Source organism: Benincasa hispida, chromosome 4 (assembly GCF_027475165.1).
Source record: "Benincasa hispida cultivar pf3 chromosome 4, pf3_genome.v1.1, whole genome shotgun sequence".
NCBI lineage: Eukaryota > Viridiplantae > Streptophyta > Magnoliopsida > Cucurbitales > Cucurbitaceae > Benincasa > Benincasa hispida.
Genome location: NC_143481.1, coordinates 10,387,509 through 10,411,104, shown reverse-complemented (window position 1 = coordinate 10,411,104; position 23,596 = coordinate 10,387,509).

Below are 23,596 nucleotides of genomic sequence, written 5' to 3'. Positions count from 1 at the left end.
TACATTCATCTTAGGCCGACGCGTCCTCCTACCTCAAATTCCATTTTCGCATGACCCATCATTCACCACTCAACTCTTTTGTATCTTCTTGCACAGAAACAACAAGTTAGTGTAAATAATACATCTCTCATATTCATTTAGGAAAACCCCTACAATAGATACAACGCAAGGCCTGCGTTTGGTTAACTGAATCCCTGAGATCAACCCTAGACTTACCAGGAATCTAAATTAGATTTATACTTGGGTCTAGTTTAGAAAAACTTGAACGTCACTATTAGGATTTGTGTGCATTCTATGCATATAACTAACGCCCCAACGCATTTCAATTACTTAAACGCATCAAAGCATAAACACATCACTTATAATTAGAACTTATTTCTCCAATTTATTTTATACAATACACTCCTAGAGCATCTCACGATCGCAACGAACAGTACCTTATCTTGGTGACACTATGGATACAATCCACTTTGTATTTGATACAAATACAATGATCCAACGCGTTCGTGTAGGTGACATGCGAGTGAGGGTATCCAACCCAATGAGTTTGCATAAGATCGAACTATGAAAGAGTAACCACTAGATGTAACACCGTTGACTAGTTACATTTCTATTTCAATAGGATGACCTAGGCAATTTAGTTTTAATCCAGAGTGTATTATGAACTCTTGTTCACGAAGGATTGTCCTTTGATTTATATAGGTAAGAGGGCCAATTTTTTGACTTAATAAGCCTACCATTTTGGGGACAAGATCGAGAGGGGAGCTATAAACATAATAATACAAGATGGAATTCACTCCTTCTCAATCTAAAGATAAGTAGATGAGTGTTCCCTTAAGTGGTGTCTCCGAGACTTGAACAAAGGGCCTACCCTATCACTGGCCTGAGAGAGGTTTCTATTTAATGGTTGGACCATAAAAATGTTGTTCATTAGAGGAGCACTGGTACTTAAGGATATAGAGGTAACCCGAGGATAAAATGGTAATTTGATCCAATTGGTGTTACGAACACTCGTGAAGGACTAATTTGTTGTTGTTGGTTTATATTCGTGGACACAAAAATATATCTACAGTGAGAAGAGTACAGTTGAGGATCTTTAGTGGAATGTACCCACAGTTAACGAACATTGATTAATTTGGTTAATGAGTTCAGTCAATTAATCTCAAATCGTTGAAGCTTCTGATCTGTGGATCCACTAGGTCCCTTTGTTAACTCACTAAAGGATATTAATGAGGAATGATTTAAATTGTTCAAATCAATCGAGGAAATTGTATATTGATATGATTAATATATAGTTAATTATAGATGTGATCTTAATTCAAATTATGTAAGAGAGATATATTTGAATGAAATTCAAATATTGGATTTATATAAATTGGATTCCTAAAGAGATGTATACATATAAATCTGTGATATTTAAATGTTAATTAACTCTATATTAAATATGATTTAATATAACTTAATTGATTAATTAATGGTTAAATAATTGATTAAGAAACGATAAAGAGGTGGAAGCATATAAACATGTGATGTTTATATTTATTAATTAATTAACTATACATATTAAATTATATTTAATATGTGATTATTTAATTAATGTGTCAATTTATTAAATAAGAGGTTATTTAATTAATTGGCATCAAAGGTAAAAAAGAATTTTTTTGGAGAAGGGGTAAACCCTTCTTCTTATATAATCATCTTATTAGCCCATTTAGGGGCAAGAGTTGTTTTTACCAAAAACATATCCTAGCCTCCACAAATCAATTCCAACCTACATTCTCTATAATCTTTCTACCTCTTCCTCTTCCAAGGGTTGGAGACCACTCATCCAACTCTTGGATCCTAGAGAATAACAAGGTTATTCTTATGGTAATGGTGATCATTGAGGAGACGTTCATTCGAAGACCGAGAGGAATTTTAAGGAGCATGGAAGTCTACAAAGATAAGAACCTTCCATCTCTTTGTTACCCCCTTCTTAAAACATGCTGTAATACATAACTTATATTTTATCCTTTTATTTTATGATGTAGCTTGCTGTTTTTTGTTTCTTTAAATTTGAAAAAATTGAATGCATAGTAAAAAGCTGCAAAAGCTTATATTTCTACAAGCTATGAAAGACGATCCTAACGCTTCCGCTCGAGATTCGATCCCTACAATTGGTATCAGAGCCAATTTCTTACATTTTATCTTTTTCACATTTTGGAAACCAAAAAATGGTGTAGAAAGGTGGGTTCTACATTTTGAATGAAAGTTTGAAATATTGGATGTTTACAATTTTTGGCACTTAGGTTTACATTTTAATCCGACTAAAATGTAAGGGCCCATTATTTTTGGGCATTTATGTTTCGCTATCGAGTCTGTAAGTCCGTACCGATCTAGAAGAAATAGTTGCTAAAGAGATCGATAAGAAAACAGAGGTTTTCACTCCGAGTTTGAGGCAAAACGAAGTAAAATGGAGCATATGAATTGCAGCATCGCAACGTTGCTATCAAAGAGTTGCAACACTAGGGGCCAGAGGAGACGGACGATCATCTACAACATTGCAACGTTGCCCCTCAGCATTGCAATGCTGTGAACTTCACAGGTGCGCGTGAGCAGCCAGACGATCGTAGGTTCGAGCCTCCATTTTGTGTTTGCAGTAGTTTTTTCTTTATTTTGTGTAATTTTCTTTATTTTTATTAATTAAATTAATATAACTTAGTTATATTAATTTAATTAATTTTTAGGGTACCAAAATTTGGTCCAATATTTTCTGTTTTAATTTATTATGCATTGGATGTATGTTTAAATTAATATTTGAATGTATATTACATAATGTATGTCATGTAGATTAAAATCTCACCTTAGGATAAACATATCATACATCATGATTAGTATAAGTGTTATACTTTATAGATGCATGATTTTACTAGCATGCCCATGCATAATAATATAGGTGTTGTATTATTTTGATGTATGATTAATTAAGTATGTTCATGCATCATACAAAGTTATAAATGTTATAATGTATGGTGGAATGATGAATATGTATATTTATTTTTCATGGATGACAAATATAAATGTTATATTTTTCCAATGAAAATGAATCTTGCATTGAGCATGACACCACTTAGATAAATATAAACGTTATATTTGATCGACGTTATTTGATGCAAATTATAGGTTTTAATACGACATTAAAATATAAGTGTTATATGTTTAATGGGACAGATTAAAACGTATAATCAATAGTTGCATCCAAATATAGGTCCAAATTATTTTTAACATGGTTTTAAAATTAATTCACCTACAGCTATATTGGAAGTATTTCTAATTAGACTAGAGATAGGTTAATCTTTTAATTTGTTTTAATAGGATTAAAATTAGTTCCTTCAAAAGATTAAATTTATAAAATAATTGCCCATAAAGGACATTTTTCTAAAGAACATTCTGTCTAGGCAGAGGTATTTAAGCTGACGAACACGGAACATCTCACCCTGAAAATCGACCTGGAAGGTGAATTTGGCAAATATTTTATAAGCATGCAAAAGATGATTGATTTATTAAAGAGTTTAATAAATGAAATCAAGTATAGTTAAGACATTCAATATAAATGTTAAATTGAGGAAATTAAGGACTTAGATAGATTCATTAGCTGGAGTTCAACTAAGTATAATAAAACCTTAAAAAATAGTAGAATACTTTAATGGGAGAGTACACATCGTGAGATCCATGCTCGGCTTCGTATCATGCTGGGTGCGGTCTCTATTCGGAAAGTGTTTGCATGGGTCAATACCAAGGTGAATAGAGAAAGTATTCATAGTAAGTGGGAGAATGATGCATATCAACGTTTCCTCCATTAGGTTGCACCATGAGAGTTCTAAGGTGCGTGTGCATGTCGTCTTGGAGCGACCATCCCTTTGGAAGGCCTGATCATAGGATTCGAAACAACATAAACTCCAGTAATGGATAGAATTTCTTAGGTTAATCTTCAATAATTGTCTTTACTTACGGTAGTCTATTGAAGCGTACCTCTAGGATTCGAAAATGGTAGGGTCACACTTACGGGATGAATTAAGCCAGTTAATGAATCCTTAGCCGAACAATGATAGTTAAAAACTTTAGGAATAAGAGTTATTCTGGTATTAGTAATTAGTTGAGATTGTATCAATTCAGGGGAAGGGTAATTTTTCACACCCCGCCCCAGATTACTCTCTTAACCTAAATGGAGTGGTAACTACAGCAATTACCAACCCTTTTGCTGGCACTTACTGGCTATCTAACCTGTTAAATTTCGCTCAAACCCTGAATGCGTACATATCATCAATACACTGTACAATTAATTCATAACTTAACACATTTACATTACAGGGTTTTGCAGTATCGCTCATACATGAATATTACAATATAGTGAGCCCCGATTAGAATACTAGTCACTAGACAGACACATGTGTACTAACTAATACAGGTCTTCAATTAAGCTTCCTTCAACCTGACTCTTTAAGTGGCAGAGTAACAGCAACGAACTCTTTTTGGGAACTGACCGCTACCTGAATGGAAAACATTTGAAAACATGAGCTAGAAGCCCAGTGAGTGACTAACATTTAAGCATAATGTTCATACATAAATTTCATATTAAAACTGAAAGCTTTTACTGAAATATAAACTTGGCAACTATTATTCATATCATCATTAACATCACATAGCATTTTCTTACTTTGCTAGACTATACCTCGGTCTATTTGTCTAGAGTGGCCCTTTTGCTCACTCCTTATCATTCTTTTCCGCATTCCTACTTAATTGGGAAGGAACCCTTTTTGTTCACTTTCTACAATCATAACTTGCATTCTTAGTTGAGAGAGAACCTTTACTCAATCCCTCAACATCAATCCATAGCTAAAGTGGAGTGATCTCGACACTACTAATAACAAATTTTCATTTATTTGTATAATTCTAGTTTAAGTACCGTCATACCTTAGGTACTACTACTTAGATACCTTCTCTGTGTACTTCAGTATCGAGCTATTTAAATTCTAAGACAAAGCATCAGTACATTCTCTATGTACTTCAGTACTGGGCTATTCACATTCTAAGACTGAGCTTCAGTACCTTCTCCGTGTACTTCAGTACTGAGCTACTTATACTTACTTGCATATTCTTGTCTCTTAACGACTTAGTTGCCCAAACATTTCATACTAACGCATCCTCACAGTCATTGAAAAGCATAGCGTAAATTTAGCATTAATGTGAGATGCGTTGCTTGGTAATTATTTGAAAGTAGTTGTCATAAATAACTTTCAGTAAACATGCATTGCTAAACATTCATAAGCATTAGCAATTTACTTTAAACATTTAAAACATTTATAGTCACTCACAGTTTTTGGCAATTCCTTTCATGTATATGCTTACTCTGTGTTGAACACTTAGCCAAATTCTTAGGTCTTAACTTGACTAGGCAACAACTTCATTATCATGTGTCCATGCCTTGCATCCATGCATTGCGTTAGGCATTTAAGCCTCCTATGCATCCAAGCCTTCAACTCATGCCTACTGCCCATCGCATAGCAACCTTTGTGCCCATCGCATAGCTCATGCGTCCACTCTTCTCCATCAATGCATGCCTACACTTTGCTTCCATACTTAGCCAAATTTCCACTTGTTATATTATCTAAAACTCACACATCTAAGTATTTCTAATACTTAGAATTTTCTTCCTCCATCTTCCTACTTTCTTTATCTCCTTTCATAATTTCACTTAACATGCTTGTTACTTACTTTTGTAGGAAAAATAGAGTACGGGGTTGACATAGTTGATTACCGTTCGATAACCGTTTCTCTAAACCTCTGAAGTATCGTTGAAAAAACTAAATCAATAGTTTAATTAGAGTTCTTTAACTAATTCTTTTCACTAAATTGATTGTATATTTGTTTTGTAATAATGTGCTAAGACATATATAAGTAATACGGTCAATTATTCGTTATACGTTTCAGCATGTCTTTCAGAATCACTTCCTTGCTTAAGAACAAAAAATTAATTGGAGAAAATGATGCGACGAAGAAATCTAACTTGAATACGATTCTAGTTGTAGATGATCTATGGTTCGTCTTAACGGTGGAGTGTCCTCTAGTTCCTGCTCGGAATGAATCCCAAGCATTAAAGAATGCATATGACTACTGGACGAAGGCCAACGATAAGGCCCGAGTCTACATCTTGGCAAGTCTGTCTGACGTTCTTACCAAGAAACATGAGGCCATGATTACTGCATGTTAGATCATGGAGTCCCTCAAGGAGATGTTTGGATAACCGTCCTCTCAAATCTAGTAGAGGCCCTCAAGTATGTTTATAACGTGCACATGAAGAAAGGCTAATCGATTAGGGAGCTGAAGGAACTCTTAAATAAGAGAACCATTGAGCGAAAGCAAGATCGTTCCCAACCCATTGTGAAAGAACAAAGCATTTACGAATGGACAACAACAGTTATGCATCATCGAGTAAAGTACAACATGCTTTTAAGTTAAAAATATAAGGAATTAAGTGACATACCTTTGAAGAACTATTCTTTGAGTATTCCTTCGATCAACACCGGTCAAGCGTCCAAACAAATTCGATCAAGTGCATGAATGCAATGAACAACCAGTGTAAATCACGAAATGTCAGATCCTCGAACACAATCGAGTAAGACTCGATCCTCGACCCTTGTACAACAAACTCGACACTACCAAAAGGCTACCTTGGTATTCTTGGTGTGAGAATCCAGGAGGTGTGGGCTCTTTTTGGATTTGGTAGAGGGAAGGATAAACTATACGATGAGTAAGTGGGAGAATAGCTAAGTCTATGGTATAGATTGGGTACTCGATCGTTGAGTATCGAAGAGCTGTCGTGTAGCAAACTCGATCCTTGATGCATGATCGTTCACTCTCTCAATGGCTATCGTATAACTTTTCTTTTTACCCAATCGTTGTCTTGTGATACTAAAAAATGAAAACAATTTTCATTTTTATCCTTCAATTACTAAAACTGATAATTACTTTCCACTCTAAACGGTTAAAGGAGAAATTAACCACTAACAATTATTATTATAAATAAATATAATAATTAATTTATTATATTATATTTATAACCTATAGTTTCAATATCACATCATATGTAATATATAAACCATAGTTCTTTTTCTCCTTTATGAAATTTAATATAAATCATATTTATATTAATTCCCCCAATTAATATATCTAGTACATCAAATCAATTATATCACATGTAATTGAATTAATTTAATTATATCATATATAATCAAATTCCCTCTTATTAATTTGAACATTTCAAACTAACCCAAAAACATATTCTCAACATGAATCCATTGAGCTACCAAGGGGACCTTATGGACCTATAGCTTGAAGCTCCAACGATACATGAATAACTGACTAAACTCTTTAATCACGATATCCACCATCTATTAACTGTCGAACATTCCACTAAAGACTGATAGCTGCACTCTTCGTACTACAGGTATATTTATGTGTCCATTGGATATAACCAATCAATAGTACAATGACCCTTCACAAATCGCTCGTAAGTACACCTGAGCCAATTTACTGTTTTGCCTTTGTAGTTACATTTAACTTCTTAAGTACCACTGATTCTTCTAATGAACAATACATCATAATCCCACTATGAGTGAACACTTCTCGGGCCATGAGAAGGTGTGGTGCCACATTGTTCAAGCCCTAGAATTAGTCCTTAAGAGAGCAATTTATCTACTTACCTCTGCTTTGGGGAAGGATTGAATTTCGTCTTGTGTAGCTGAGTTTCTAGCTCCCCAATCAGACAAATCCCCAAAGTGGTAGGTTTAATTCGGCGATCTGGCCACTCGCACCCATGCAAATCAAAGGACCACTCTCATAGGCAGGAGTTCACAACTCACTCAGGATTAAGGTTATGTTACCTATGGTCATCCTAGTGAAATGAAAGTATCTGCATGAACGATGTTATATAACGAGACTAAACATTTCGTGGTCCGATCTTATACAAACTCCTTTGTATAGGATACCCCCGCTCGCATGTCTCCACATGAATGACTAGGATTAGATCATTTATAGCACTTTACAACACTTGTAACATCTACAAAACGGGCTGTATCTGTAGCGTCATCAAGATAAGGTTTCCCTCCTTTATCCATATACTACAGACCATTTAGGTTATCACCTAAAGCACGATCCACTTGTATGTCCCCACATACATGCTTAAGTTACAAAGATAACCAGTGATCTTAGTTTATTGGTTTGTGGTTAATGTAACTAAAATATCTCATATTTCATAGACAGTAGTGAATAAAATATCTCATATTATTACATCACAAATGTTTGTTCATACACGTGTTACAAACTACAGGACCTTACGAGATTTAGGGCATCAACCCCAACAGGAACATGTTCTCGATCTGACGGTCTACTTCAATGTCGTTGAGACGAACAATACGGTCATCAATGAGAAGAGTCAAGTGTCTTTTATTTTAAAATCTTTTTTGAAGAGTTTTCTTCAGTCTCACAGCAATGCGGTTACGAATAAAATAAAGTACACCATAACTACCCTTCTGGATGAGTTATTGACTTATCAGTCTCTTATGAAAAGTAAGGGACCGGTAGAAGGAGCGGAAAATGTTGCCCATTCCAAGAAGTTCCAAAGGGGTTCATCCTCTGGAACTAAGTCTATTCCATATCTTCTAGTTCTAAGAATATCCAAAAAAAAAAAAGAAAGTAGGGAAGGGGAAGGCTCCTATTGCGGAGAAAGGCAAGGGCAAGGCCAAGGTGGCTGGCAAAGGCAAATGCTTCCACTGCAATGTGGATGATCACTGGAAACGAAATTACCTCAAATACCTCACCGAGAAGAAAAAAGGGAAGGAAGGTAAATATCTGGTCCTAGAAACTTGTTTAGTAGAATATGACCATAATGCCTGGATACTTGATTCGAGAGAAACTCCGTTTGTTCTTCTTTACAAAGAATTAGTTCCTCCCAACAGTGTTGCTTTAGAAATTTGTATGCTTGCTTGCATGTAAAACTGTGCAAGAATAACTATACGTTAATCTATCTATGCGTCTAGCTGTAGCTAAGTATGCGCTTATCACAAGTTTTCTTATAACTTGCCAAGTATAACAAACTATAAGTTTCTCGGTGTGAACCGAGGTCGAACTCAAGAACTTATAACTTATAAAGTGACGCATTTGTAGCGAAGACTAAATGAATATAGTAGAGAAAAGAGTAAGAAGCATGCGATTATAAATAATGTAACTAACTAAATAAGAAGTGAACACTTGAAGACTAATTCTTAGAATCTTTAAGGAAGCAGTAGCTTTAACATGTGATAAAAAATGTATGGGGAAAGCAAGGTTGGGGGGAAGTCAATCCCAAGTTCCTAAGTTTAGCTTCAAGGGTAATCTAGGCTCGTAACGTCCGTTCATCGCACACCTCTCGATGACCAACCACCTTTGTCATATCTCTATGACACATGAATGATGTTTCATTGAGCATACGGTTATTTCTATCTCTAGAAACACTTCGTATTTTGCTTAATGAGATCCACAACTACTTACCCTCTTGGGCAGTTGTTTATAACTACTTGACTCAATGAGTGATCATAGGAAAACATTTATATCTTTATGCACTAACCAAACAAGATTAACCCTTAAAGATTCAACTTAGTTCATAACATTGAACTTTCCCCCCTACCCCGTGAAAATTATTACTCATGATAAATGAAAAAGTGATGATAAAGATAGAGAAGATAATGGAAGTAGTCATAACGATATATATCGAGAGAAATAGAATTGTTGTTTACAAAATGAGTAATCTCTTAAAGTCACAATGCAATATAACGGTGAAACATAAGAAAAAAATAATGGAAATGTAGTTTTAAGCAAGTTCTTGCTTCCAACAGATGTAATGTCAAGGTTGTTAGTGACTAATGGAAAGAGCGTTGTGGAGAAGGCTCTCTTAAGCTCTTTGCTTCAGTGAGTTTCGGTGGTAAGTCCAAGTGGAGTTTGGAAGTAAAATTTCTTAGAAATATTCTTGGTTGCACTCTTTGCTTGTGGTGCAAGTATCGTGTATAACGGTGTTATTAGGTAAAATCTTGATACCTTGTCATGCTTGCTAAGGCTCTATTTATAGAGCCACCCACTGACGACTTTGGGGATCCCGCAATGGATAGTCACCATCTCCAACTAGGTTGGTGAGAATGTCAGCGCTGCTATCATGGTCAACATTCTGAACCAATGGCAGAATATCCACTGGGATCGTGTCAGAAATCTCAAGACATGCGATCAATTATTTGTTCATCGGGTAGGAGTTTGGTGCATGCGGATAGATCCTACGATCAACTGCAAAATATACACTTTGGCGTAGTGTTAACTCATGATATGTCGTCACCAGGGATTTTAGGTGTGTTTCAGTGCAAGTATAATTTTAAGCATGAATTCCTAGTATTATTATCGCATATTTAGACTATTTAACCTCATTATTCTTAGTAAAAGTATATAATGATGGGATAAGATAACATGCAACAAAAGTAAACAGAATCAATAGGCACTCTAATTACATTTAATTTGAGTTCTAAAAGCATGCTTAAACAAAAATTTAAGAAGAAGGTTTCTCAACAACATACCTTTGATGAATTCTTCCAATTCCAAGCTACTCTTCATGTGATTTCAATTCCAAATCTTCAGTGAACCATCAAGAGATCTTCTCTACTATTCTCAGCCTTGAATTTGAGTGGTGGAACTCAGATTGAAGTGAATTTTGGAAGGGAATTGGGTGAATTTTCTGCAGAAGATGAACAACAGTTAAAAACTCATTTTTCAGCTGCAATCCCTTGTCTCCTTAAAAAAATCTGAGAGTTTTTATTTATTACCCACATGTAGGTACTCAAGTTCAATAACCTTGACACTTCAATTTGCTGAAGAAAGTGAGAAATGTGTGTGATTCATGGAGAAACACCTCATACCTCAACCAATAAGTGGGAAGTTCCCATTTTCATCTAATTTCCATTTTATTCTTTAATTAATTATAATTATTTCTCAATTAACTAAAATTAAATAATCATTTCAAATTTTGAATTTGAAAATGAAAATGAAAATCAATTTTGGATTTTAATTAATTAAACAAATTTAACTAATTAACTAATTTAAATATAAAATATTAAATTAATCACACACCTAATTTAAAACATGAATCCTATTCATGTAAATAATATTTAAATCAATATTTAAATATTATAAACTCTCCAATTTTGTTTAATTTCAATAAATTAAATGTTAATTGATTATATCAAATATAATTATATAAACCCTAATTTGAATTTTGAACTATTCAAATTCAATCCCTAATTTCAATTTGAACATTTTCAAACTGAAATTTAATTTGAACTATTCAAATTGACATCATTCCAAATTCACCCAATTCATTAATTCAAGGAGTTCATGTTTTATGAACTACCTTATGGCCTACAGATCATAAGCTCCAACGATTTGAGATTAATTGGCTAAAACTCTTTAGATCGAATTAATCAATATTCGTTAACTATCAAGTCACGGCACTATAGCTCGATAGTTGTACTCTCCTCACTGTAGATATATTTTTGTCCAATTGATTTAACCATAATCAGTAAGTCGACCCTTCATAGGTTGATCGTAATAACGGCTGGGTCAATATGTTGTTTTACCCCCAATATTACATCTTGCTCCTTAAGTTCCACTGATCCTTTAATGAACAATTGGTTTGTGATCTAATCACTAAACCGGATCCCTCTCAGGCCAATGAGAGGGTAGGAACCCTTGTTCAAGACCTTGATTTAGTACTTAAGAGAACAACCTTTCACCTATCCCTAAATTGGGTAGGCGTGAATTCCTTCTTACACCCTATGTCCCCAACTGTCTACCCGGTCTTACCCCTAAAATGGTAGGCTTATTGAGCCAGCGCTATTGAGTCTCCTCACCTATGAAAATCTAAGGATAATCCGTTTAAATAGGAGTTTATAGTTAGCTCAGAATTAAGATCGAGTTACCTAGGTCATCTAAGCGAAATAGTCAGTCTTAAACAATAAACAACATTGTAAAGTAAGAGTGACTTATTTCTTGGTCCGATCTTACGCAAACTCATTGCATAGGACGCCCTCACTCCTCATGTCAATACATGAACGAATCAGGATTACATAGTTTGTAGTAACTTTACAACAAATTGTAACAACTACAGAGTTGGCCACATTAGACAGTGTTACCAAAATAAGGTACCTAACCTTATTCATATACTATAGATCGTTTTGGCTATTTACTCGAACTTGATCCATCTTTATGTCTCCACATAAAGTTTAAGTATTCATATAATAGCTATGGATCTTAGTGTATTAGATTTAGACTTTATGAATATAATTTATAGATTCAATAACAACTTTTTCGAACTAATGTTGAATAACATCTTTATTGATAATAGAATATGTTTAACTTTACAAACTGCGAGTTTTAGGACATACAACCCAACATATAATAACTTCTATTGGAACAGAAGACGCCATTTTAGCTCGTGCAATGGGAGCTGCAAAGTTATTTTTTTAAAAAATAGATACCTGTTTTTGGAAAATTTGTATATAGTTCCTAAAATTAAGAGGAACCTTGTATCTATTTCTTGTTTAATTGAATAATCATATTTTGTTTTTTTTTTCCAATTAATGAAGCGTTCATTATGAAAAATAGTGTCACGATTTGTTCCGCTAAATTAGAAGACAACTTGTATATGTTAAGACCAACTGAATAAAAAATACTTTAAAATCATGAAATGTTTAAAACTGCGAATACTAAAAAAGGTAAAGAATTTCTCCAAGTAACAATAATACCTATCTTTGGCATTTGAGAATAAGTCACATAAATCTTGATAGGATCGGGAAACTGGTAAAGAGTGGACTTCTAAGCAAGTTAGAAGATGATTCATTACCTCCATGCGAATCCTGTCTTGAAGGAAAATTAACTAAAAAATGGAAAAGGTTATAGAGCCAAAGAGCTCTTAGAGCTCATATATTCAGACCTTTGTGGTCCTATGAATGTAAAATCTTGAAGAGGATACGAACACTTCATCTCTTTCATAGATGATTATTCGAGGTATGGTTACTTATACCTAATGGGACATAAGTCTTAAGTTTTTGAGTTCAAAGAGTACAAGGCTGAAGTTGAGAATTTGTTAGGTAAAACAATTAACACACTTCGATTTGATCGGGGCGTAGAGTACATGGATTTGGAATTCTAGGACTATATGATAGAACATGGAATTCAATCTCAACTTTTAGCACTTGTACACCTCAGTAGAACGATGTATCAGAAAGGAGAAATAGAGCCTTGTTAGACATGGTTCGTTCTATGATGAGCTATGCTCAATTGCTTATCTCGCTTTAGGGTTATGTAGTGTAGACTATAGTTCATATCTTGAATAATGTTCCCTTGAAAAGTGTTTCTAAAATGCCTTTCAAGTTATGGAGATGGCGTAAACCTAGTTTACGTTACTTCAGAATCTGGGATTTTTCTACACATGTATTGGTGACAAATCCTATGAAGTTTGAACCTCGTTCAAGGTTATGCCAATTTATTTATTACCTTAAGGAAACGAGTGTTGGAATATAAAGAATAACATGCAAACTCAGAAGAAAAGATTGATAACGTTCTAATTACATAAAAAACAAGAATAAGCATGCATAAAAGGTTAGAAATTACAACCTTTGTAGAATCCACCGCAATCTTCCTCTCCCGAGCTCGATCGACACCACCAACGGTAAATCCTCGCTATTCTCTGATTGAAGAACACGGTGTTAGGTCCGTTTTGCTAGTGAAGTCAAGGGAATTTCACTCTAGAAAAGTGGAGAGTAAAGAGATTTTGATGGAAGAGTCAAGTGAAAACTCAAAGAAGCATTAGTTTTTCCACATTTCAAAAACCAAACTATTTAAAGACAAATTACATGCAAAATCCTATTTTGCATGTCTTCCACCTCAAAATCCACTAGCATGTAATCTTTAGGTATCAAGCTTTGGAAGTGTCACTTCAAAGTCCACTTAGTTAGTGGAAAAATCCAAAAATTGAATTTTCCCACTAACTAATTTTAATATAAATAAAAAAAAACTTTTATGAAAAAGCATTTCCATTTAGAAAATATTTAAAATAAATTTAATATCACATATTAAATTATTTTTGACACCTAACTTTGGTTAATCACGTTTAAAAAACACTTTCATACTAATGTTCAAGAATACTCTAAAAATACTTAATTAATAATTTGTAAATCATATCTCATATAAAATACAATTTTTCCTTAAGCCTGAATTTGAACATTTCAAATTCTCACTTCACCTAGTTCTTCAATTTTTTCTGTATTGAGCTAGCAAGGAGACCCGATGGACCTATAGTTCTTGGGCTTCAACGATCCGAGACTAACTGGTCAAACTCTTTAACCTAGTTAATCAACATTCGTTAACTAACAAGATTGTCCACTATAGCCTGTAGTTGCACTCCCTTCACTGTAGATGTCACACCCCGTCCCGAGTCCACTCGCTGAGCGTGAGGGGAGGCGTGAAGGACCGTAGACACCACCCTTTTGTGTGATACCTACTGCCCATCTGAATCTCTTTACTCCCATAAAACTTTAAGCCAAAGATGTAAACAATAACTGTTTGATTAAGCTCATATTATTACAATAGTACAATGTTTATACAACTCTTAGGCTTAACTACAAAGTTTACATCAACAACCCTAAAACTCCGGAAGTGTGACTGTGGCTCTGGCAGACCTTGACCTTAACAGCACCTTGGAACTCCTCACCTTTTGCTACCTAGGAAGAAAAACATGAAAGAAAAGAATGAGCTTCTTAAACTTGGGACGAGGAGTTCTCCCAGAATACTCGTGTGTTTTGAGTGATTCTAAAGCCACCTGAAAGCTATGAGAGTCTAGTTTTCAGAGTAGGGCTACCGGAGAAGAAGCTCCAAGGAATCAGATTGAAGAGTGAAGAAAAGACAGAATGGTTGAGTTGTCGAATAAACTTGGGACAGTCTTGAGAAGAAGCTAAACCATGAGGATTTCTGAGCTGAGATTTTAAGGTAAGCTTTCTGAGACATTGAACATGTTTGTAAAAGGAAGTATCTTGAAATAAGGCTTGGAAATATGAGTAATCTGAGCTTGAATTTGAATCTAGAATTTATGGTTCAAAAGGGGAGCCCGAGGAAACCAAGGAACTTCTAGAGAGAAAGATTCCTACCTTACCAAAGTGAGTGGTTAATTTCCTTTAAGTGTTAAGTATATCTTGTAGCATATATGTATATGCTTATGTTGTGAATGAGTAATTAGCATGAGAATGAGATTATATGATCGGGATGTTCAGGGGATCAATAGACCTAGTTCCTGAGCCCGGAGTGGAACCTCACAGGATGGTCAGGGAACCAAGAGGTCTAGTTCCTAAGCCTGTGGAAGGAACCTCGTATAGGATGGTTAGAGGGCCAGCAGGCCTAGCTTCTGAGCCCATAAGCGGGGAGCTATGTGTTGGGATTGATGCCCTAAAGTCTTGTGTCCTGTAGTTTGTAAACAGTATATATGAACACCTGTGATTGTTAATATATGATATTTACTTCACATCTTGTTGTTTTGCTCGGTTATTTGTTTTATTTGATTTACCACAAACAATTAAACATAAAATCCCTGATTATCTATATGTGACTCAAGCATGTATGTGGTGACATACAAATGGATCATGTTTTGAGTGATAACTAAAATGGTCTGTAGTATATGGATATAGGAGGGAAACCTTATCCTGGTAATGCTACGGACGCGGCTCACTTTATGAAATGGTCACAAGTGTTGTGATTTTCCACAGATGGTCTGATCCTGATCATTTGTTTTGGGGACATGCGAGCGGGGGCGTCCTATACAAAGAGTTTGTGTAGGACCTGACCACGAAGTGTTAATGTCTCGTTATATAACACCGTTCATGACAGAGACTTCACTTCACTAGGATGACCATAGGTAACATGACCTCAATCCTGAGTGAGTTGGGAACTCCTGCCATTCAGGATGGTCCTTTGATTTATATGGGTGCGAGTGGCCAAGTCGCCGACTCAAACCTACCATTTTGGAGATTCATCTGATTTGGGAACTAAGAACTCAACTACACAAGATGGAATTCACTCCTTCCCCGAGGTAGGGGTAAGTAAATAGATGGCTCCCTTAAGGACTAATTTTGGGGCTTGAATGATGTGGTGCCACACACCTTTTCTTGGCCCGAGAGGTGTTCACACATAGTTGGACTATGTTGTATTGTTCATTAAAGGAATCAGTGGTACTTAAGGAGTGAGATGTAACTATAGGGGCAAAACGGTAAATTGGCTCAGCTGTACTTACGAGCATCTGTGAAGGGTCATCGTACTCATGATTGGTTATATCCAATGGACACAGAAATATATCTGTGGTAAGAAGAGTTCAGCTGATGGTCTTTAATGGAATCACTGATAGTTAACAGATGGTGAATCTCGTGGCTAAAGAGTTTAGTCAGATATTCATGTACCGTTGGAGCTTCGAGCCACAGGTCCATTAGGTTACCTAGGTAGCTTGGATAAAGTCGAGAACTAGTGTTTGGGTTAATTTGAAATGTTCAAATTGACAAGAGGAAGTTCAATTATATATGATACAATTGGACTGGTTAATTATATATGATATAATTGGCTAAATGTATGAGATACATTGTTTTGGAGGAAATTAGATATAAATATGATTTATATCAAGTAGAGGAAAAATACTATAGTAGATATATGATATCAAACTATAGGATATAAATATAATATATTATATTTATTAATTAAATTAATTGACTAATTATTTAATAATTAACCAATTAATCCATGTTCGGATGTGGGAAGATGGGGCCGCAAAGGTTATGGTAACCAACGGGTTAAAGTTTTGAAAATGGTTTTCATTTGGTGAAATAATTCAGTCATGCATTCTCTTCACCCACGCCCAAAAAGAAACCGTTAAAGAGTGATCACGAGAGCCTATACGCTAGAATCTCATTCGTCTAAACGATTTTCTAGTTCACGCAACTAAATGATTGTATACCTCTTTCCTAAACGAACGTTCAGTTTTTCCTAAACGAACGTTCAGTTTTTCCTAAACGATCATGTAGCTCTACTATACGATAAGTGTCTCCACTATACGATAGTAGAGTTCTTCTCGTGCGTGCTTATCGTCTACATGACGTCTTCTCCTCCGTTCTCTACCAAACTTACCGAGCCCACTCTTTGGGTTTTTGACGCCGAGGATTCCCGGGTTTTCCTTGTGGTGGTGTTGTCCGCACGGCCTTGTTTGTGTACGTTCGGATCGTGCAGTAACAGTCGACAGACTCGCTAGGTGCTGGTAGATTGGTGGGAAGTTTTTCTGCTGCTTTGGGTTCACACATATAAAGACAGTCTTCCTTTGATATGAACCTCTTTTCCCTATGTTTTATTGTATTCTGAGCATGTCGTTGATGAGTTTAATATGCATAACTTTTAGTATGGAATGTATATCGTTTATGTTTCGGTCACTGTGAAATCAGAGCGATCTAAGCCCGCTCATGGAACTCTCGGTATGAGATCCTTCACTATGTGCATATAGGAGACATAGGAAACATAAGAAACAGAAGAGAGTAAGCGTTTATGACTAGTATCAGTTTAACTATCTACCGTGTGTGTAGGTAGAGTTTGAGAATAGACTCATTCAAGGCTGAGGTTTTAGTACTAACCTCGTAGTTGTGATATGCTTGTATTTTATTATGAGTTGAAATAGACTCTAGAAGTTGCTTACCACTCACTGAGCTTGTTGAAGCTTATTCTTTTCTTTCATGTATTTCTTCCTAGGTAGTGAAAGGTGAGAAGTTCCAAGGTACTGCTAAGGTCAAGGTCTTCCACAATCACACTTCCGATTTTAAAAGTTTTTATTGTAAACTTTGAAGTAAGCCTGAGAGTTGTATAAATGTTTACTGTTTGTAATAAAATGAGTTTAGTCAAACCGTTGTTGTTTACATCTTTGGCTTGTTATTTTATGAGAGTAAAGAGGTTTAGATGAGCAGTAGGTATCACAAAAGAGTGGTATCTGTGGTCCATCATGCCTTGCCTCGGGCTCAGGAGGCAGACTCGGGGTGGGGTGTGACAGTAGATATATTATGTGTCCATTGGATATGACCATGATAGGTAAGTCAACCTTTATAGGTTATTCATAATAATGGCTAGGTCAAAAGTTGTTTTACCCTCGAGATTATATCTTGCTCCTTAAGTCCCATTGATCCTCTAATGAACAATTGATTTGTGATCCAATCACTAAATCGAGTCCCTCTTGGGCCAATAAGAAAATGGGGCCCCTTGTTTAAGACCCAAAATCAACGCTTAAGGGAATTACCTCTCTACTATCCCTAAAATGGGTAGGAGTGAATTTTGTCTTATACCCTATGTCCCCAACTATTTGTCCGATCTTACTTCTGAAATGGGAGGCTTATTGAGTCGGCGCTGTTGAGCCAACCATCACCCATGAAAATCTAAGGATAATCTCGAATAAATAGAAGTTCATAGTTAGCTCAAGATTAAGGTCAAGTTACCTAGGTCATCACTTTGAAATAGTCAGTCTTAAACAGTAAACAACGTTATAAAGTAAGAGTGACTTAATTCTTGGTTCAATCTTATGCAAACTCATTGCAAAGGACGCCCCTGCTCTTCATGTCAATACATGAATGAATCAGGATCACTTCGTTTGTAGCACTTTAAAACAAATTGTAACAACTACAGAGTTGACCGCATCCGATAGTGTTACCAGAATAAGGTACCCAGCCTTATTCGTATATTATAGACCATTTTGGCTATTTACTGAACTTGATCCACTTTTATGTATCCAAATAAAGTTCATGTATTCATATAATAGCCATGAATCTTTAGTTTATAGGATTTAAACTTTTCAAGTGCAATTCACATATTCAATAATAGTTTTATTGATAAACGTCAATAACATCTTCATTGATAATAGAATCTGTTTAACATGACAAACTGCGAGTTTTAGGACATATAACCCAACAACGAAAGGTGGTCTATTCTACAATCCTCAAGAAAACAAGGTGTTTGTATCAATAAATGCTACAGTCTTGAAGGAAGACCATATGAGAGATCATAAACCATAGAACAAATTAGTATTAAATGAAGCTACTGAAGAATCAACAAGGGTTGTTGATGCAGCTAGTTCTTTATCAAGAGTTAATGAAGAAGCCAACACTTCAAGTCGTCTTTCTCAATTGGTGAGATTGCTTCAACGTAATGGAAGAGTTGTATCACAATCTAACCATTACTTGGGTTTAACTAAAATTCATATTTTCATACCAAATGATGACATTGAGGATCCATTGTCCAATAAACATGCAATGAATGACGTAGATAAGGATCAATGGGTAAAAGCCATGGACCTTGAGATAGAGTCTATGTACTTCAATTCAGTATGGGATCTTGTAGATCTACTTGAAAGGGTTAAACCCATATGGTGCAAATGAAGCTATAAAAGAAAGAGAAATGCAGTTGAGAAGGTACAGGCCTTCAAAGCTAGACTTGTAACAAAGAGTTATACCTAGAGGAAAGGGGTTGACTATGAGGATACTTTTTCCCCTGTTGCTATGCTGAAGTCTATAAGAATTTTCTTACCTATAGCCACATATTATGACTATGAGATATAGTAAATAGATGTCAAGACTGTGTTTCTGAATGGAAATCTTGAAGAGAATATCTTTATGTCTCAGCCCAAGGGATTCGTAGCCCAAGGTCAGAGCAAAAAGTTTGCAAGCTAAATCGATTCATTTATAGGTTGAAACAGGCGTCCAAATCTTGGAACATTAGATTTGATACTGTGATCAAATCTTTTGGTTTTGATCAAAATGATGATGAACCTTGTGTCTACAAGAAGGTCATCAACAATAAAATAGCTTTCTTAGTACTTTATGTGGACGATATCCTACTCATTAGGAATGATATAGAGTACTTACTGATATTAAGAATTGGCTAACAGCCCAATCTAAATGAAAAATTTGGGAGAGGTGCAGTATGTACTTGGGATCCAAATTATTAAGGATCGCAAGAACATAATGCTGGCTTTGTCTCAAACAACTTATATTGACAAATTGTTGACTCGATATTCGATGCAGAACTCTAAGAAGGGTTTATTATCTTTCAGGCACGGGTTCACTTGTCTAAAGAACGGTGTCCAAAGACACATCAAGAAGTTGAAGATATGAGACGTATTCCCTATGCCTCAGCTGTAGGCAGCTTAATGTATGCTATGCTTTGCACTAAGCCAAAAATTTGTTATATAGTGGGAATAGTCAGTAGGTACTAGCCCAATCCAGGGTTAGATCAGTGGACTTCGATTAAAAATATCCTCAAGTATCTTAGGAGAACGAGGGACTACAAGCTGGTGTGTGGGTCTAAGAATTTGATCCTTACGGGATACACTATGATTTCCAAACTGACAAGGATTATTGGAAATCCATGCCAGGATCAATGTTTACCCTAAACAGGGGAGCTGTAGTATGGTGTAGCATCAAACAATGATGCATTACAGATTTCACTATGGAGGCAAAATATGTAGTTGCTTATGAAGCAGCAAAAGAAGCAGTTTGGTTCAGGAAGTTCCTAAGTGGTTTGGAAGTGGTTCCAAACATGGACTTGCACATCACTTTATATTGTGACAACAATGAGTCAGTAGCCAACTCTAAGGAACCTCGTAGCCATAAATGAGGAGAACATATTGAAAGGAAGTATCATCTGATACGGGAGATTGTGCAACAAGGAGACGTGATCGTTACTAAGATTGCTTTGAAGTACAACATTGTTGATCCATTTACGAAAGCTCTCTTGGCTAAAGTGTTCAAGAGTCAACTAGAGAATCTAGGTCTGCGAGACTTGTATATTGTATAATCTAGAACAAGCGGGAGATGTGTAATGGGTATATGGATACCCTAGTTTATTATATTTATTTACCATTCTTGTAGCTTGAGATAGTGATATTATGTACATCCCACTGACTAGAGTTTTAGTTCAAGTGGGAGCTTGTTGGGTTTTATACCATAAAAGATACTTTATAGAAACTAAGTTCCTTTTTAAATCAGGAACACCATATACATCATTCTGAATGAGAAAATTGTTTTATAAAGATAATCGGAGATCTTCCACTGCACAACTGAGACGATGTGCTCGATTCCAACTCATATCGTCATCTCTCCATCATCAAGTTACCGCCAGGAACTAATTCCCTGAAATGAAGAACAAACATGGTTAGTGGCCCTAGAGTCAATAATCCAGGCAGAATCATCATTCTCCACTAAACAAGATTTCAAGACAAGCAAATCACATTTACCTTGTTTGACCTTCTTCTTTTCTGCCAAATATCTGGGCAGTTCCTCTTCAAGTGTCTGTCCTGGTTGTAATGGAAACATGTTCCCTTGTCAACACTCACTGGTTGTCCACACCTTAGAGCAACAACTCCTGAGTTAGCAGAAGCCTTCCCCTTTCCACCCTTCTTCTTCTTCCACTTTTTGGTGCTGGAGGAAGAAGGTACAACCTTAGTTCTAGAGGTCGAACCTTTGTGGAACTTTTTGGAAGATGAAGCAAAATATGTTTCACCCTTTTTCTCCTTACTTTTCAATAAGGATCGGAAAGTCTATAGCTCGTTAAACAGAGTAGTCAGGTTGTAGTCAATCCTGTTCAAAATAGCATTACTATAGAAGTGCATGAAATTTTCTGATAAAGATTCCAAAATGATGCTAACCTAGCTAGCCTCATGATACTTGACACATTCATCTCTGCCACGTTGAAGTGGATCATCATGTTGAGAACGTGTTCCCAACCAAATGTCCCTTCTTGCATACGGGCATTAAAGGTGTACTTGGGAGCGTCATGTTGGAGCAGTACGGACGATTGTCCAAACATTCCCCTCAAGGACTCTATGATCTCACGGGCGGTGAGCATGGGCTCATGCTTCTTGGCCATGACTTCGTTAAATCTTGCCAAGATATATACTCGGGCATTCTTGTTTACCCTTGTCCAACACTAGTATGCGTTTCGAACATTTCGAGGAGCATTAGGAGGTGGAATGGGAGGACACTCCTCTATCAGGACAAAATGTAGATCATCGACATCAAAGTCGTGTTGATCGTGTTTTTCCAACTAGCATAATTTTTTCCAGTTAACTTATGGCGACAAGAAAACTAAGTATAGCATTAGCCATTTAAATTGCTGAAAAAGAACAAACTTAATTTAGTGTACTTGCATTAAACCACTTTTAGAAAACCAATCATGTTTTAGCAAAATAGTCTACTGTACCCTAAATGACATCTATTTTGCAATGATGCTTCAGTGAGGCAGGACAAAAGTCATTGTAGGGTGATCAAGTATCCCTTCACTGAAATGAGATATTTTCAACCATTAGACATAAACAACTCCTTGTAACTGTAACTAATAGTCACCATTGTTCGGTCCAGAATTTGTTAACAACCTTAACAATTCTGTATAAGTTTAACCCCTCATTTTAAATTCTAGAGTCCCACCCCAATGAGCCAACCTTAGGGAAAAGTCTATTGGAACAAGAGACTAAAACAACCCTATCCATTTCTAGAGATCAAATAAAGCGTCATGCAAAACTGTCATCCTTTAGGGGGACACCCACGATGCCACGAGGCGATGCATGAAACATTATCCAACCTAATGAGACAGACTGAGGGATATGTTGTTACACGTCCCGCTACCACTTACTATAAACACTCTCTCCATTCACCTTGGTATTGACCTACCCAAATGCCACCTATAGGGGGACACCCATGGTACCTTGAGGCCGAGACTAGATCTCATGGTGTAAACTTTTAGGGAGAACATGTAGAGGTTAAAGTGAAGTATCATATACCTAGGGTTAATTATCTTAGAAAATCCAGCTACTGGTTTTATCTAAGTGTTTGTTTAATTTGCTAAAAAACAACTCCTGTCTTTGATGATTAAACAACTTTGATTCAAGTATTATTAAACTCTTTAATAGACTTTCATCAAATTTGCATGCATGTAACTGATAACAGGTAGAAATGCACGTTATTACAATGCAAATAAGTAAAAAAATGAGGGAATGCGATGGTAAAAATATATAAAATCATGTCCAAAAGCGGTAAACTGAGAATATTGCGATCAAATTCACCCATCGTATAAAAGAAGCTAATTTACTTTTTTTTGTGCAAGAAAAATGCGTTGGGACAAGTAAAATTACGATCCAAGGAATTCGGCGTCTGCGCGCATTGAAAGATTGCGACCACAAAGTCATGCGATCGTATGCGCTCGTGAGAAGTTGCTCAAGAAGATGGTCGCATAAAGACCACACATCAAGGTCAAAGCTTAATAAATCATGATAGGGCGGAAAGCTAATGACGGTCGAATCCGAATTTAGTTGACAAGCTGTTAACGACACACCGTAGCAAGTACATTCAACTTTTTGGTGACCATTAATCGGTGCATCAGAGCAGAAGATTTCATGACCTCCCATCATTTCAATCATTAGAGAGAA